General features: G+C 39.9%; 1 long non-coding RNA gene across 1 annotated transcript; it reads right to left on the reverse strand.

Annotated features, from left to right (window-relative positions):
* Window positions 1-243: 243 nt before the first annotated feature.
* On the reverse strand, window positions 244-6701 carry LOC116652951. The gene is made up of 3 exons (XR_004306203.1): window positions 6480-6701; window positions 5936-6109; window positions 244-3953 (listed from the first exon to the last, which is right to left on the reverse strand). It is a non-coding gene; the product is annotated as an uncharacterized LOC116652951 (long non-coding RNA).
* Between the last annotated feature and the right edge of the window lie 6917 nt (window positions 6702-13618).

Consider the following 13618-nt stretch of genomic DNA (forward strand, 5'->3'; position numbering starts at 1 on the left):
AGCAGATTGGACATGCAGAGTTGCTGAGAATTAACACCTGTGTTTCTGCAGAAATAAATCCTCAGGAGAAGTGCCACAGCCCTCAATAGAGATGAAAACAGCAGGGTTCTACAGAAACAGAAAGGCATCCCCTGTAAATGTGTTCAGTGCCTCCAGGACTTAAGTAGAATGCAGTTCTCCCTGCAACAAACATTAATTTAGATATCATGGATGCTTGGAGAGAGTATGGCACGAGAATGAAAATACAGAGGCACGTATTTATTCTTATCACACTCTCAAAAATTTTTTAAAATGTTAGAATGTATTTAATTTTAAAGTCATTTCCTGAAGAGGAATCTGGATAGCACAGATGAGATTGCAGGTAAAAGCAAGATACCACGCATTGACCAGCTCCCTATGGATCAGTGAAGGTTTCAATCTGTGGGAAAACTCCTCAAGTTCAGCAAATGTCACAGAAGAGGTTATTTCAGTATCTAACAAGAAGATGGATATAAAGAATGGCCTTAAAATCCCCAGGGGCTTTGAGATGCATGATACCATCAAGAGCAGCTGTCTGCCTTTCCCACCCTAGCACGCCTCTTGGCTGCCATGGAGCCCTCACACTATGCAAACCACCACTCTCTGACTGAATGACACTGTACTCGAACTTCTGCTCCTCTCAACAGAGGTTGTTTTCTGCTTGCAGATTTTCTTTCATTTCCTCTCATGCAGCTGAAACATTTAGTGATTTTGTCCAGTACTTCACTTTTGTGATACCTAGGGCCATATTGCTATTGTATGTGAATTTAGAGAAGTACTGAAGGATCCAAGGACAGGACAACCTGGCAGATGAAATCTGCTTGGGATAGGCAAGAGGTGGGAGATGATGAGGAGAGTTTTGAAAGAACTTGGTAAAGAAGGGAAGGAGGCAAAAATAATTTATGAGATGTTACACATACATGATATCAGTAGAGACTATAGGAATAGAGGAAGAAATTCCAAGAGAAAATAAAGGAACAGAATCAGTGGGAAAAAACACATAAATAGGGAAGTTGTGCTTATTATATTGGGTTTTAAAATGTTAGTTCCCCCACATCCTTGAATATTTTCAGAGCGCTTAATAATACATTGGTTTAATTATAATTCATTGATCGCACCCACTTTAAGATCTTGTTGAAAAATTATTTAATCCCACTATTTTTGAGCAGCTTAGTTGCACTACACCAAACGTGGGCAAAAAGGAAAAAAATCCCACTCTTCCTCTGTAGCACTAGTGATATATCAAGAAAGAGAATCAATTTAATACATTGCCACTGCAATGTGGATTTCCAGAACCATTGAGCTGAAAAGTACAACCCCACCAGACTGGTACCATGAAAATGAAAGTTGATGTCTTCCTGGATCAATTTTATCATGAAAATAATGGCATCAGTCTGGGTACAAGATTTAAAGCCCTCAATGCTTTGGGGAAGATACACTCAATAACCTACATAAGAAAGTTGATTGATTGAGAGTGGCTGGAACACACATAAAGCTGACATTTTTACCCATCTGGGCCTTTATCAAGACTGATAGGCTGAAACATTGTCTTTCTGAATGTTTCTTCTGCTTTCATATGGAAGCCCCTGGGTTTGCATTACTCTGGAGACTCCCATAAGGTGTGTATACAGTATATCTGATAGGACTCTGAATATGTCTTGATGGTGCATGGAAAATAAACTAAATTCATACTCCATCTAGATATCTCAGAAGGGAGACATTATGTTCACTCTTTAATCTTTTTTTTTTTTTTTTTTAAGTCCAGACACCAGCAGGTAAAGGTCCTGGGAACAAACAGCCTTTTAGGTACAGGTAATCTGGGGGCACCTGTCTGTCCAACCTTGACTACAAAGGAACTCTTAGCCACTCCTGGGTGCCAGACAGGCTTACAACCCCCAGAACTTTGGTCTCCAGAGTCCTTGGGGAGGTGGTGTGGCCCAGCAGACATTTGCCCTAGGTTAAAACAAAGCAACCCGCTGGCAGTTGCAAATGACAAGAAAGGTTCTGAAAATGGGGCAGCAAATGAAAATGAACATGGGTTCATTTTAGGAACTAAACAAAGGCTAATGAAAATGCTCATAAAGAAGAAAAAACTTAATATGCTGTTATGAAAACATATAATAATTATGAGCATTAACGGCATCAGAGGCCTGAGCGAAGAGAGTTGCTTGGTATTTCCCTGAAGATAAAAAGCCATCTGTGTGCTTCAGGAATCATCATTTTTACTTCTCCAGGGTAGAGGATGATTTGCACTTGCTAAGCTTCCATTCACTATATACAAATGTTACCCTCTACAACAGTGGCAGTTGAAAAGTGTTCCTACAACTAATGGCAAAAAACAAACAGCCTAAATAAGATGGATTCACAAGTTAACGCTTAGGTGAACAAATCCAAGGAGAGCAAATAATGTCATCTAAATTAAGTGAATTCTCTCATTACAGCTTTCTCCTCCTTCACTCCAAGAAGTCGATGAGTTTCTGCAGCGTTTGATGAAGGAAGAAGGAGGTTTCATCACTGTGAGCTCTGAGTCTCCATGTTCAGTCTCTGCTCTGGTAATCATGAGCAGCTGTGGTCAGATGGTTTCAGCACTGTGGAGAAAACGTTTGAATTCTTCTGAATTACTGGCTTTTCTTGCACTTGTAATATACCAATTTTTGTGTGAATATGCCCAAAATTTTTGTGAAAAAATGCAATCCAAATGAAAAAATATTTGTTAGAAAATGACAAAAATGTACATATTTTTTAGACAATTTGGATGTTTACAGCAGGCTGGATTATGTACCTAATGCAGTTTATTCTGCTCCAATCACCCTTGCATTAAAAGAGATGAGGAAAGAAGAAGATACACATACACAAAAGCAAGCTAGGAACAGTTTGTCTTCAGGTTAACTGTCTAGAGACCAACCACTACATGAATGGTGTTTCTTTACCACTTGTAAGTTATTACCATCTTTGAGATGGTGTGTGTCAGACTGCCGAAGCAGGGGAGGTTTTAGTTTGTTGTGAGGGCTAATTAATATTATGCAGAAAGGTGTGGTCATAATAGTGGTTTGTCATGCTTAGAATTCCTGTTGAATAAACACACAGTGTCCAAAACATGTATTATCAGGTAATCCACTGTATTCATTTCAGAAGTCTCAATTGTTCACATTTTAAATTAAGATCAATTCTCCAAAAATTTATAGACTTCATTAAGCCAAATGGCAAAGAAAAATGATTCCTTAACACAGAGTAAGCTCTTCCAAATATAGGTCATCTTCTATTCCCCATTGAACCATGCCTAAAAGGATTCTCTTCTTGCCTGGGTCTCGCACAGTATAACACAAAACTTACAGAAGTCCACATTGCTGGTACTAGGACATACTTTCAGGCTGTATTTCAAGTACCCATGGACAATTCTTTACAATCTTTTTGAGCAAATAAGCAAATGTGAAATTTCAAAACTGAACAAATTCATTGTTTCAGCTGATTTCCATGCACCATGAAATGTAAAATTTACATTTATCCTTTATTTCCTCATATACCGATCCTCTGAATTCCCAGAGAAGCTTTTTACTGCCTTATAGTTTCCTTCTGGATATTCAGCTGTATCAGTCACTATTGATGTAGTTGTCCAAGTTCCCCTCAAACTGCAGTTTTTGTCAGTGAAATCTTGTATTCTAGATCCGTGTGTGATTTATATGAGATGCTGTCAAATCAATAAAATTTCACTTTAGCTGCCAGAAAAAAAATAATAATCTATGCAGCAGTTATCCCCGTGAGGATTTTAACTAGTCATTGTGTAGGTGCTGGTAAGTGAATAAAAAAGGTGGTGAAATAGATCTCACTCAATACGCCTTTTAACTTCATTCTTCTTTCCAAGCTCATCTGGGCCCTGAACCCTGGCTTTTTCATTTCAGCTTGGTTTGTTTAAGGGTTTCTCTTCTCTTTCATACCTAGGGAAAAAGTTACAGCAACATGAGTCCCTATACCAGTCTGGTCACCTTTGTAGCAGCTACATCTCTGGTACCAAAGCCAAGCTCTGCTGGGTGCCATCAGTGCAAACCCTAGCACCAAAAAGGGAAAAGCAGCTCTTCCAACCAAAACAGCACTTCTCTTCCACTTTATAATGTCTCACACTCTCTTACTCTATCCTCAGGCACCAGGACAATGAACTTCAGAAACATGCAGGCATAATTCAGCTGCTAATATTGAGTTTGGCTGCTTCAGAGATTATTTATTTATGTATTTGAAATGAGCACGTGTGAATAGTTCCAGATTAAGTACCTTGCTGTAAATCCTGCCCATGTTGTATAATTATTGCTTAGCTGGGATGAAGCCTGCATAATCCATTACTGGGTTTCATTAAAAGACAAGAAGGAAAACTTCACAGATCCCCTAAAGAATGGAAAAAGCTTTACCAAGACAATTTTTTTTCCAGTGAAATTTTTTAATTTTATCATGAAAAAAAAAGAAGTGAAATATTGTCAGCTACCTTTCCTCAGCAGCATTAAATATTTGATGCAGTTTAGTCTGTGGATGATAGGTGCACCTCAGTTAAATCTATGACAACTAAGGGGGTGCCTGAGCACTAAGTTGGAAACTCATTTTTGATGGTCTGTGGTGAGCTGCAGAATGAAGAACCATGGTCCAGTCATTCCAGCTGGAGGTTCAGGATTAACACCCATTTCAACTGCAGACTATCAGCATGCCCATGCATGGAAACCTCCTCAAAATACAAGTGCATGGCTTTCAGCATAGACTCAAATATGAATTTTCAGAACCTGTGAGGGTACAACCTTTTAGCATCCAAATGTTTGCCAGTGAATGTCCAAGGCAGCCCAAATCCTTCTGGGAGAGTGTAGGTCTCACACTTGAAAGCCTATTTTTTTTCCTCTCCCTGGGACTCCTTTCACATACAGTTATTCCATGCTAAGTGGGACTGATACTCAAGGATGGAATGAGTGCTGCCCTCCCTCTGCCCTCAGCCACCACCTGGCTACCTTGGGGCTGCTTTCCAGTTCTCTCAGGCAGAGGAAAGATTACACCTTTGCCTCCCTCTGACATCTATCACCTTGGAAAAGAGGCAGAGGGAATGGTACTCTCACTATCCCTATTGTCCTTTCAGTGGCCTTTACACGGCATTCAGCTTGCTAGATGGCACCCGGACCATTTTCTGTGTTGAATCATAGAACAGCAGAGGTGTGGAGAAATGTCTACTTGGCCAGCAGCAGCTGGGCTGATGCATGAAGCTGGTGTCAACCTGTTCACCTCTGATGAGAGCAAAGTGCTTGAGGGCCCTTCAAGGGTTTGAGTAGTGGCTGGATGATCTAAACATGGGATTTTGGCAGTGATATCTACAGCTTTAAAATCTTACTTTCTTTTTTCCCTTTTTTTCTTGATGTAATCAGCTGGGCAAAAGTACTTATATGTTCTTAAGAACTTTTGTTTTGGGATGTAACCTGTTTGCTAGTAATATTGGAAAGTTCATGTGTGAGATTGGATGGGCCCAAGCTCTTTTCATTGGTGCACAGTGACAGAACAAGTGGATGTGAACACAAACTGGAACACAGGAAATTCCTTATGAAGGTAAGGAAAAACTTATTTGAGAGTTACAGAACAGTGGAACAGGTTGCCTAAAGAGATAGTGGAGTCTCTTGTTCTGGAGATATTTAAAGCCCACCTTTGTAACCTCCTATAATGAACCTGCTTTAGCAGGTGTGTCAGACTAGATGGTATCCAGATGTCCCTTCCAACCTCTCTGCTTCTGTGAATATGCTGTGTGGAATAGTACTTCCTTGTCCCATAGTGTGGTGGGAAACATAATCGAGAGAAACACATGAGATGCTCAAAACTAAGGAGAGGAAGTCAAGAAGAGAACCTGAGGCCAAAAGGAACCCCCTAAGATAGAAGAAATGAATGCTTAAGCCAGAGTTACCTTAGCAATAGACTTTCAACTTCATTTATCTGATTAATGCATCTCAGCAAACTTTCAGCAAGCCATGAAATATCTCCTGCAATCCTGCAGAGATCCTGCATTTCCCAGCTTACTCATGGCCTCCTGAAGAGCTGCTTCACTGGAGTCAACATACAGCAGCTGCCATGGTGTTTTCTGCAAAGCAAACACCTCAGTGAATTACCCAGTAGACCTCAGCAGAAATTAATCAAATAGCTGTTTCTTAGCTTGTAAAGTAATCAATGGTCACAGCCACTGCACTGTGCGAATATAACTGTCTGGTTGCAAAAAGACTATCCAAGACAACATGGTTTGGGTTTGTATGTCATTATTTAATGATCATTAGCCCCACAAGGATCAAAGGCAACCTTAAAATCCTGGTAGTAGTGCTGGAATGTTTGTCATTCAGACTAATGAACAACTGGCAAAAGTTTCTATATCTAAGAATCAGCTTTGTAATCATTTACTTTCAAGTTTCCATGTTGCAGGAAAGTATTTTGTACATATTTTTTTAAATGAAACTCACCTGCTGCTGGTGGAGCTAACAGCTGGCTGCATGTGAAGAGTTTAACGAAGTGCTAATTAAAATTAATTACATGTTGATTGACCTGCCTTACCAATAAAGCATGGCCCACTTTAAATGCCTCATAGATCTCAGCTGGGTCTTGTCTGCAGTGGGTGTTTGCTTTTGCCCCACTGTAGCTATCACTAATCCAAACTGTTATCGATTGCATACCATCTCTTGCAATTTGCTCTGGTAGGAGGATGTTTGTGTGCAGTCCTGCTGGCATGCCAGCACTGAGGTGAAAGATCACCTGAGGAAGGGGGACGGGCCTTCTGTTTTAACAAGGTGAAAGTTTTTGTTGATGTGGCTTCTCCTGGGGTTCCTACTGGAGTGATCAATGGTCTGTAATGAGCACAAGGTGCAGCTGCCTGCATTGCATTGCACTGCACTGTTTGCCACTTAGCAAGGCTTGCGTAGGCATAGAAATGTAGGCCTTGCTGACATTACTACGTTGCTTTGGATGAAATAAGAAACAAATCTAAAGTACAGCTTCTCCTCCTGAGGACCTCCCTAGGCAAATAAATCCTTAACCTTTTGCAGATGCTTCTGCAGCCGCTGCCAAGAGCAAAGGTTTTCTTTGAAGCAGTGCTTTTTTCAGACTTCTTTCACAAATGAAGTCATGTTAAAGCAGGAGTAACACTCACAAGTGCAGAGAAGCAGCTAAGCGTGTTGTTGTTCATGTAGGCTTGTTTCTGCATCATATATTCTTTGTCTGACAAGTGTTAATACTTTATAACAAGTATTTCCAAGTTCATTCTGGCTGAAAAGGTCATACTCAGTTTGAGATCTAGATTCTTTAAGATGTCCTATTTTGGATCATGGTAGTGATTTACAACAACGTTATTGCAATACCATGAAATTAATTGTTGGGCATGTAAAAGGTATTTTCTTTCACTAGCTTTCTGGGGTAATTAAATGATATTCTATGATAACTATGGCCATCTATTTTTTTTTTTTTTTTTAAACAACATACTGATCCAAGTACAGCAGTTTGTTTGTATTCATCTCCTCTCTGTGCTTAACTGCCCCATTCTCCTTGGCTTCATTCATACAGAAACCACATCAGACTCCTATTCATTTTGCTTCCTGCCTCTGCTGTATCCTTTCAAAAGCTGGATGTACAGAATGCTAAAGCTGCAGCTTAAGCATGATTGATACTTATTGTGAGACTGTGGAATCACTACTGTCTTTTCTTCTCTTTAAAAAATCAGGATAATGTTCAACTATTTTTCTTTTAAAGGCAATTAAATTCTGAGAAGACTTTTCATTAAGTGATCAACAGTGGCATTTGGGAACTTATTCTTAAACATCAGCATTCTTCGGGTGCCAGTACACAAGGCTCAACACGGTCTTCCATTTTCCTGCGTTGGATATTAACACTTAGAATTTAACAACTGAGAAGCACATTTTGCAATTGGCTGCATTTCTTAGTTTCATTCTCTTCAGCATTTTGATATCCCTGATGGAGGATTTAGGAAATGAAGGATTCAGTCCGTCAGGCTGTGAATTATCCAGGATCATCAATAAGACCTTTTTGTCTGTGCATCAGAGACAGAGGGGAGGGAGTAGATAGAACCATTAAGACTGGAAAAGATCTCTAAGATCACCCTGTTCAAACCTACCAGCAGTATTGCCCACTAACCCACATCCCTCAGTACCACATCTTCACATTTCCTGAATGCCTCCAGGGATGGTGATTCCGACCTCCCTGTGCAGACTACTCCAATGCTTGGTGACTCTTTCAAAGAAGAAATTTGCCCTAGTATCTGACCTGAACCTCCCCTGGTGAAGCTTGAGGCTATTTCCTCTCATCCTATTGCTGTTACCTGGAAGAAGAGTAAATCCCCACCATAACCTCTATAAAGGCATTTATAGAGGGTAATAAGATGACCCATAGTCAAGGCATCAAGGCATCCTTTTTTGTCTCACATGATAGATGTATCTACTGATCCTGATCTGAGATGACGAATTTTATTTAATGTGATGAAAAGGTAGATAGCGCACAAATGCCATATTAACCTGTAATCACGAACAACTATTTCTTTCCTATAGATGAATATGTAGAAAGACGCCATGGACTTCAGGCCAACTTCTTTTCTACCTGATCTCAACTGAATCACCAAACACAAGTTTAAGTCAGAGGAAACCTTATTGTATTTCTCTTATTTTCATTCAGACCACATTACATGAATTCATGGTATGTGAACCAAGCACAAAAAGTACAGTCAGAACTCTGAAGGCTTTAGTGTTGCATTAGCGAGCTTCACTCCCCTTGGTATAATATAAAAATGGCAAAGATGGTATGGAATGAGCATTTTTAATAACTCTCCTAAGTGTTCTATTAACTGCCATGTATCATACAAATGAGATAGAGAAACTAGGGAAGCATTTTCAGTTGCTGAGTAAAAACAATTTAGGGTGTAAATGTGCTTCTAGATCTGCATGCAGAAATCTTGCCAATTAGGTTTCTCTTTATATATATATATATATATATATATAAAATAAAATAAAAATATATAAAAAAAAATAAAATATATATATATATACATATATAAAAGTTTGAGGAGAGATAAGTGACACAACAGCTCTAGAAATCAACTTGTATCTAGGCAAAATGCTTTCAGGGCTAAGAATAGCTTGCAATCTGTGCCATGTTATAGTGGCTGATGGTCACCTCTCTGTATTGGACAGAAGTCAGGGCTCATGCTGGCTCTCTGAGATGTCTCTCCTGAGTTGTCATCTCAATGTCTTCAGTCTCAGCATCTGAGACCTGTCAGCTGCCTGGGAGAGCCTTCATCTGCAGACACATCTGCAGTCCCTCATGGGGCTGGTGGAACAAGCTTGGAGCCGAGCTGCTGGGAATATACATATATATATTGTATATATACAAAAGCAGGAAAAGCTTATGCAGCTAATTAGAGGTAGCTGCAGCATTCTGTAGCATGTTGATGTAACGTCATTAAAGTGAAAGGTCTGTCAAGCACCTGCTGTGGTCTGCGACCTCCTACCTGGCAGCAGTAAGAGGACAGAGATTAGAGGCACACGTGGCAGAAAAGCAGCTGTGTGGCATGCTTTTATTTCAACCAGTGTATGCTATACACTGCAGAAAATACTGTAATCTTTACAGTTTTCTTTTCCTCTTTAAGTCCTCAGAAATTGTATTTCTCTGTGTTGGTGCATAGAAAGTACAGAGGGTTGATGCTTCTTAATAATGTATTTCTCTCTCTCTTTTCTTTTTCTTTTTTTATTTTTTGAAAAGTGGATCAAAGAAGTGCGTTTTGTTTAGCAGGCACAAAAATCCATGACTACCCTAATCTCTTTTGGGAAGGCTCAGAGGAAGAGTTATACATTGAACTGCTACTGATTATCACTTCCAAAAATGTTGTGCAGGAAAGTGACTTAGACTTTCGGTATAGAATCTGACTCTTAGAAAAAGGCTAATGGTGCTTTAGCAAAGCTGTTGTAAACGAGAAGTATTAGGTACCAATATAAGCAGGAAAAACACTGCAAGGCTGTTTTGAATCTCAAGTAGTAAGAAGAATAACTGCAGATACCTGGATAATGTAGGCTTCACTGCTTAGATGCTTCCTAAGGATAACTCAGACTTCCTCCACATTTGGGCTCTGACAGTGGGCAAATGGATTTCTGGAAGGGAGGACTCGTATTTACAAGTTCCCTGTTCTCATGCTCAGAAGCACTGGGCAAGTATCTCTTTGACAAAAGAAATACAAACAATGAGATTTCTTGAGATGGATCATTGATCATTGTACAAAATGGCTTGATGTGATTGGTAAAATGGAAAGGATAAGGATAGGCTACCATCTAGTGGATATATTGTAAAATTATTACATTTGTATTTAACCTGTTTTGTGACTTGAATAGCTAAACCAGAAAAAAAATCAATTCATCTCTTATGAGCAGAAATGTCACCTGAAAGCATTCTGGCCATGTATGTATTCAGGCTGATTGTTAAAAAATCTTGCTGTGCTTTTTTTCTGATACCTCAAAGCAGCTCTGCTGGTCTCAAAGCTAAAAGTGAGGAGGCAGATGATACCATGTTTGACAGATGTCCTTATTCCTCATTGTCCTCTAGTACCAAGATACAAGCACACAGCCATATGTTAGTACCTGTAAGGCAATGTTAAAGCACAAAGCACAGAGAGAAGTCTAAGACAGGCAAAATACAGAAGATATTTAACTCAAAGATCACGGCATAAATCTACAGTCACAACACAAAATACCCAATGTTAATAAAATATCCAGTAGTGAAGACTTAGCAATTGTTAAGGAAGGAGTTCAAGTCTAATTTTGTTTATNACCCAACTGGCATCAGTGGAGTGATTTCTAACCTGAACTGCCATGCTTGCCTCTGGAGGAAAAAGGCCTCAGAAGCGTCTTGATAAATTGATGTACATCTATGTATGATATGCACTTTATGCGATGTAAGTAGGAAGAACAAGTGTAACTCATGCAAATTATGACTCCTGAGTCTAATCTAAATTGGTGGAACCATCACTGCAACTGGACAGCTAGAGGGGGGATGGAGTTGCTTAATGCATCCAGGTGTCTTTGTTGCTGCAACTCAGCTATGAAGGACACAGCATTAAGTGCAAAATTTCTGGATAAAGTGCTGTGGACCAGATTCCTCTAATGAAGACTTTCATTATAGAAAATGCCTTCATCTGAGTAGGAAAACAAATACAACAAACAGAACCCATTCAACCAGGCTTTTGGATAACACTGATGATGCTCTTTTGGTAAGATGACATAACTTACTGCCACAGCAGCCTCAGAATCCTCTGTTCATGTCTAATGAAGAGATGAAATATAGCTTTGCCTTATTGACTGAAACTTGCATACATCTAAAATCAGCTTTAATTTTTCAAGAGAAATCTTAGCAGCTCTGTGTACCAAATGTATTTCTGCTGCCTGCTGACCTTCCATACCCATACAGAGTGCAAAGGGTATGTGTGTGGGATGTGCACATAGTATGTACCTTCCTGGAGTGCATCAAGGCAACAGTGGTTGCCTCAGCTGCAGGGCAGAAGTGAGTGTTGGGAAGGGTGCTGTGGGGTTTGAGCTTTCTTTTCTTACAGCCCCTAACTGTGGTGGGTGGGGCAGACATTGCTCTTTATATGGACCTCTAGAAGACTGCTGCTGCTCTGGAGCAAAGGAGATGTAGGCTGTGTGCATGACAAGAGACATGATCTGGCTAGCTTTAAATGAGCTGTCTCCAATGGTGTCAGCAGTACAATCACAGGAGCGTGCAGCTCAGCATAGGCTTTTACCAGCTATTTTTTCACCCAGATTTTTGGACAAACTCTGCAACTTGTTTTGTTTTCAACTTAATAAAAACCAATCCAAGCAGCCAGCTCCACATTACAGATTCTTTCCTATATTTATGTCAACTGTAATAATACAGGGGAAAAAAAGAAGAATGAGATTTACCCTGTTAAATGCATCAGCATATATCTTCCTTAACTCATATTGATGTGTAGCTTTGGCCCAGTGTAATTTAAGGTTTCAAAACCTCCTCTAACTGTGGCTGTCTGGCAGCTCCGTTTCTGTGCCTGAAAAAAGAAGATGTTGAGAAGAAAGCTTGTCCATAGTCACTTCAGGTGGGCAGTTGCTATACACCAGGCTGGAGTTGCAATTCCTTCCTGGAGGCACCATACTCCTCCCTGGCCCATCACTTTGTGGTGGAAGATGGAACCAGAAGGAAAGTCTTCAATCTTCTTGATGTTTCACTTTTCCTGTTGTCTCCTACTTGCAGAAGCCAGCCAAAGAAGTATTAGGTGAATATCAGCAGTTCAAATAAAAAGCCTTTCAAGTTACAAAGCAAAACATATATCTTGCTGTAGATGACCCTGTTCATTGCAGGGGAGTTGGACTAGAAGACTTTTAATGATCCCTTCCAACTCAACTGATTCTGTTTAGCAAATGTCTTAGTGACTTTGACTTCGTGACAAGGCACTGTGACCCTAGTGCACAGGACTAGTGAGCAGTAAGACTAGTGAAAACTGTGAAATTACACAGATGTAGACATTGTGGCTCTACGGAAACCAGAAGAATACACTTGTATTTTCTAGCAGCCTTTCTCCAAACAGCCTGAGCCCACCAGCACCATAGAAGTGAAGTTCAGGATAACGTTCCAAGCATTCATCAAACATTCCTGGATCTGACATTTTTAGACAGATCTACCAGCCATTGATCTTCTGGTACCAGTCTTTTCCAGTGAGCATCCTGCTCCATGTTACCCACTGCAGCACAAGCACTATAGAAATAGGTATTCCTTAAACAACATTAAGAAAGGCATTCCTCCTTTATAGAGGAACAGGGTATCATTACTTCTGATGTATTGGCTACCTTGTTATGTAAAGGGAAAAATTATACCCGGTGCTACTAAAAATCTTCTCAAACTATAAGAGTAGCCCCACTCGGTCAACCAGATTTTTCAAAATGAGGCACAAATTTACAACATAATTTTTGTTACATCTATTGGTTGTTCTTTTTAATTCTTTTTTTCTCTTCTGAAAAATCTTGCAGTTGCCATTAATACCTGAAGCCTTTTCATAGTTTGTAGAAATACAAGCTGGTACCAACAATCACAAGCCCCCTGAATTAAATATAGTAAGGTGTGAACATAATGTAACTTCACAGAACCCAGCAAACAGAGATTAATATATATCCAGAGGACACAACTTAGTGAATTGGGATGTTTTGTGAGCAAGAAGTGAGTAGTGGACTTTACTGACATGGAAGGGAGTAGGAAATTCTCAAGTCAGAGTGAATGTACAGCAGCTCATGTACCTCAGGCAACAAGGAAGAAAGGGGAAGTTGCTGTCGAGGCGGTAGGTACAGGAAAGCAGCAGTACTACTGATGCTGTTTAGGTAGTCAGCTTCCCAAGATGGGGAAGTTTTCTCTCAACTGCCTGGCTTCTGTCAAAGATTTACTTCGTCTGAATTGATGTTTCTATCTGTTGCTGTGTTTGAGTTTTCACCCTATGACTGCATCAGCTCACAGTCATGTGCTTTTCTCTTTTATGGAGAATGGGAACATTTTTAAAAGCCTTTTCCCTCTTCAGTCTGTGTGACCTTGC

Source organism: Coturnix japonica, chromosome 2 (genome assembly GCF_001577835.2).
Source record: "Coturnix japonica isolate 7356 chromosome 2, Coturnix japonica 2.1, whole genome shotgun sequence".
Classification (NCBI taxonomy): Eukaryota; Metazoa; Chordata; class Aves; order Galliformes; family Phasianidae; genus Coturnix; species Coturnix japonica.